Here is a 5,488-nt window from a genome sequence, read left to right on the forward strand (position 1 = left end):
GCACCGACCCGTGTGTGTACGCTGGAACCGACTCCCGTGTGTGTGTGTGTACGCTGGCACCGACCCCCGTGTGTGTGTACGCTGGCACCGACCCCCGTGTGTGTGTACGCTGGCACCGACCCCCATGTGTGTGTGTGTACGCTGGCACCGACCCCCGTGTGTGTGTGTGTGTGTATGCTGGCACCGACCCCTGTGTGTGTGTGTGTGTGTACGCTGGCACCGACCCCCGTGTGTGTGTGTACGCTGGCACCGACCCCCATGTGTGTGTGTGTACGCTGGCACCGACCCGTGTGTGTGTGTGTGTGTGTGTGTGTGTGTGTGTGTGTGTGTGTGTACGCTGGCACCGACCCGTGTGTGTGTGTGTGTGTGTGTGTGTGTGTGTGTGTGTGTGTGTACGCTGGCACCGACCCCCGTGTGTGTGTGTGTACGCTGGCACCGACCCCCGTGTGTGTGTGTGTACGCTGGCACCGACCCCCATGTGTGTGTGTGTGTACGCTGGCACCGACCCCCATGTGTGTGTGTGTGTGTACGCTGGCACCGACCCCCATGTGTGTGTGTACGCTGGCACCGACCCCATGTGTGTGTGTGTGTGTGTGTACGCTGGCACCGACCCCCATGTGTGTGTGTGTGTACGCTGGCACGACCCCTGTGTGTGTGTGTGTACGCTGGCACCGACCCCCATGTGTGTGTGTGTGTGTACGCTGGCACCGACCCCCGTGTGTGTGTGTACGCTGGCACCGACCCCCATGTGTGTGTGTGTGTGTACGCTGGCGCCGACCCCCATGTGTGTGTACGCTGGCACCGACCCCCATGTGTGTGTGTGTCTGTGTATGCTGGCACCGACCCCCATGTGTGTGTGTGTGTGTACGCTGGCACCGACCCCCATGTGTGTGTGTGTACGCTGGTACCGACCCCCATGTGTGTGTGTGTGTACGCTGGCACCGACCCCCATGTGTGTGTGTGTACGCTGGCACCGACCCCCATGTGTGTGTGTGTGTGTACGCTGGCACCGACCCCCGTGTGTGTGTGTGTGTGTGTGTGTGTGTGTGTGTGTGTGTGTGTACACGCTGGCACCGACCCCCATGTGTGTGTGTGTGTACGCTGGCACCGACTCCCATGTATGTGTGTACGCTGGCACCGACTCCCATGTGTGTGTACGCTGGCACCGACCCCCATGTGTGTGTACGCTGGCACCGACCCCCATGTGTGTGTGTATGCTGGCACCGACCCCCATGTGTGTGTGTACGCTGGCACCGACCCCCATGTGTATGTTCGCTGGCACCGACCCGTGGGTGGGTGTAGGCTGGCACTGATTCCTGTGTGTGGGTGTAGGCTGCACTGATTCCTGTGTGTAGGTGTAGCCTGGCATTTATCCCCGTGTGTGGGGGTACACTGGCACCGACCCCTTTGTGTATGTGGGTGTAGGCTTGTACTGACCCTTGGTTGAGTGTGTGCGCGCATAGGCTGCCATTGAGCCGTGTGTGTAGGCTAATGTAGATTGGCGTTTTCTTTGTGCCTGCACATGCCACCTATTTAGAAACCCCCTTTTGGCAGCATGCTGCAGGATAAACCGTGAACGGCAATAGACATGCCCATAGGCGGAGCTAGACACGCTCTTTAGACGGAGCATGGATCCCCCTCAGTGACGAGGTGCGACGCGTTATCAGGTAATCTAGAATCTCCCTGAAACTACTTTTCAAAAGTAGGCAAGTATGGTGTGGGGGTAGTTGCTGGAGCAGGGCTAGGGTATAAGTGTGTGTGGGGGTAGTTGCTGGAGCAGGGCTAGGGTATAAGTGTGTGTGTGTGTGGGGAGTTGCTGGGTGCAGGGCTAGGATATGTGTGTGTGGGGGGAGTTGCTGGAGCAGGGCTATGGTATATGTGTGTGGAGGAGGTTGCTGGGTGCAGGGTTGGTGTACATGTGTGTAAGAGGTGGCTGTGGCATATGTTTTATTCTGAGGTGGCTTTGACATGTGTGTGCTGGGTGCAGGCTGGTGTACATGTCTGTGAGAGGTTGCTGCAGATTCGGATTACCCGCTAATTAACCAAAAGCACCCGCCTGGAGTATTTACTTAGTCATTACTTGTTAGTACATGTATTTCAGATTAATCTCAATAGTTTATATAGGGCCTAATTCAGACCTGATTGCTGTGCTGCAAATTACACTGTCCTGCGATCAGATAGTCACCGCCCAGGGTGAGTGAAAACGCAAGTGTGCAAATGCATGTGTACGCTGTTCGAAAATTCCCCTCAGTCAGCGGCAGCTGCCAATCCAGTCGCAGCTCACTCACCATCAAATGTTGAAGAAGAAATCAGGCTGATCGGGGCTGGAGCTGACGTCACACACCCGCCCTGAAAACGCTTTGGAACGCCTGCATTTTTCCAGACACTCCCAGAAAACCGTCAGTTACCACCCACAATCGTCCTCTTCCTGTGAATCACCTTGCAAACACCCATGCGATCAAAATTTTCACATCATCCTGTTGCTGCTGTCCGTCATGCATGTGCATTGCAGTGCATATGCATGTGCAGTAGTTCGATAATCGCCTGCTGTGCGAAAACGCACAGCAGCGATACGGTCTGAATCGGGCCCATAGTTGATATGTGTCCAGTTTATATGTGCTTGTAGTCTTACAGGTGATGCTTTTTTCACTGCTCTGCATTTCTGATTTATGTCTTGTTGTCAAACGTTATTTTAGGTGGTATACAGTTCTATCATATATGTTTTATTTCCATAATTATTTATGTAGCTATTTTGCACATGTGGCTATATTGATACTTTATTAGGGCCCTACATGAGTGTTCCCTAAGGAAACAACTAAATTCAGAAACGTTGGAACGCATTTTTTGAATGTTGGCTCATCAATTTGAAGTTCCCTGAGTGCCAATGCCGATTGTGGGATTTTGTTTTAGTCTTTATTGTATAAGAGCAGCTGGGCAAGTACAATAAATTGGTGGAGTGCCGCACGTTAGTGATATTGCAGTGAGCCGGCACGTCAGACTACTTATTTTTCAATGTGTGTCGGTACCCTTGTGACTTAACATGCCACGAAGACACAAACCCCTCAGGGTAAGGCAGTAAGCTGCACTTAGGGGTCTATTCATGCAGCAGTGAAAAGAGTGGAGAAAAAGACCAGTGGAGAAGTTGCCCATTTATTAAACACTTTCTGAATAGCTTTCCGTGTCATCTGAAATTTAATGGTATGTAACATACGGGACACACACAGATCAAAGTATCCGCGGACGTCTGTTATTGACAGCTGAGCCGCTTGTAATTCAGCGTGATTCAGTATGTGGGCTGTCTGTATGCATACATTGAAATTGTCCTCATGTACTTTTAACTAAAGCACATTAATTTATCATGCCGTCTAGGATCTGATACAAATCAGCATACAGGACACAGACAGACCAAAGTGTCCACGGGCGTCTGTTGCTAACAGCTGAGCCGCTTGTAGTTAACGTAGTTCAATGTATGAGCTGTCCGTATATCCACATTAAGATTGTCCTCAGATACTTTAACTAGAGCACATTGACACATTAATTAAACACTTTCTAAATAGCTTTCCATTCTAGCATACTGATCCTGGTCCTATTATATATATTTCTATTTCTTAATTAATTTACAACATTTTTTCACAGCGAGTTTTTACAGCAGGCACATCCGTGCTGCTTTTAAACGACACCCAACGTGCACGTTTCACATCAGCTTCATCAGGGCCAGACAGCCTACATACTGAACTATGCTAAATTATAAGCGGTTCAGCTCTCAGGAATAGACGTCCGAGGACTTTCTGATCTGTGTGTGTCCCGTATGTTGTATACCATTAGATTTCAGATGACACAATAAATTATGTTTCAGTTGTAGTATTTGAGGACAATTTTAGTGTGTGTGTGTGTGTACGGACAGCTTACCAATATCAGGAAACGTGATCAGCGGTCCCTAAACACATTTTATTATTTGGTTTATGAGTACATATGTAGGAGACTTATACTCATATGAAATTTGTCCTCAGTAGTTACAATGCAGCGGTGTTAGTTTTCAAAAAAACGTCAAAAAAAAACGCAACACTGTCAGACCTGACTAGACACAACGTATCTCTTTTTCAAAAAACTATATACAGTTTTCTCAGATGTATGGTGATCCTGGTTCTTATAAATATTCAGCAAAATGACAAACCACACACAGTGAATAGAATTTAATACATTTTTTATTCATTATAAAGGTATATTTCATTGGAAAATATTATCTCATATATTTCACATCTCTTTTTTATTTGTTGATAATAAAAGTTATATTTTATATTTATTAAAAATCAAAAATCAATATTTCTTCTCTTTGTGCGCCAACCAAGAGACAATCCTTTCTATCCCTTTTTCTTGTTCTCAATCTTATTGTCTGTGGCAGCACCCCCAATACAGTATTAGGTATAGTAACCAGAGTATGTGTATTATTTGGGGCTTTCCTTATACTTAAAAGAACATATTGACCTTTAACTTGTGCAGAGGGTATTCCCCGTCCCCTTTTCCCTGCTGATTATCATTAAACCTGTGACAGCAAGAGGCGTTGGTGAGTTTGATCCTAAGGTATTGCAGGTGGTATGTCTAACCAAAGTCATATAAGACAAGAATGGAAATATAAGAACTGTTAGAACTTGTAGCAACAATAAACAAGTAGGAAGAAAAAAGAGAATGCAAGTACACCGCCTTATGTAGATGTGGAAGCAGTTACGGCCAGCATACAAACTATAGAAAATAATAAAAATATGAAAAATATGACTGTAACCTATATATGTACTAATGAATGTTGAAGTTTTATTTAGGAGGAGAAGGTGACCTGATCGTTTTCAGCCATTTCCCATGCACCCAGAGGAGTATCCAACCGGTAAAAGAAGAGCAGTAGCCTGTGGGGGAAGTGGCTGAGACCAGTGGAACAGGTAAGTATGGTATCATTTGTGTACATATATAGTAAACCCCCCCCCCCCCCCCCCAAAAAAAAAAAAAAACCTAAAAAAATCAAGAAAGTAACGTCAGAAATGGAGAAAAAACCTGTCCGCACATTAGTATTTGCCAGAAGGAAAGTGGACAGAGACAAGGTAACCCCAGGGTATTTCTTTCAGTTACCATATAAGTAGTATTCATTCCTAGTAATGCCCCTAGTAAAGATGAGCTCGGAAATGTTTGTTGGACCATGTACAGACCCTTAATATGGGATGAGAAGGATTGAATTAAATACTTTGCATGACCTAGAAGCTTGTTTAACATTTTTTTTTGTTTTTGTCTCTTGCAGTAATAGAAAACTCTCCATCTGGATAAGACCACTGGTAAACACTAATTCGGCAAATGGGAGGTGGCTGTCTCTGTGCAAATGGTTGGGCTCAATAAGGCATTGAGTGTCAGGGTGCAGACTTCCTTGCAAAATTGGAAAGGGGTCACAGTAGCTAATCTTAGATAGTGTGCTATTGAACATCACAAGAATAGTGCTAGGCGCAGA

This window comes from Pseudophryne corroboree, chromosome 3, assembly GCF_028390025.1.
Source record: "Pseudophryne corroboree isolate aPseCor3 chromosome 3, aPseCor3.hap2, whole genome shotgun sequence".
In the NCBI taxonomy this organism is placed as follows: domain Eukaryota; kingdom Metazoa; phylum Chordata; class Amphibia; order Anura; family Myobatrachidae; genus Pseudophryne; species Pseudophryne corroboree.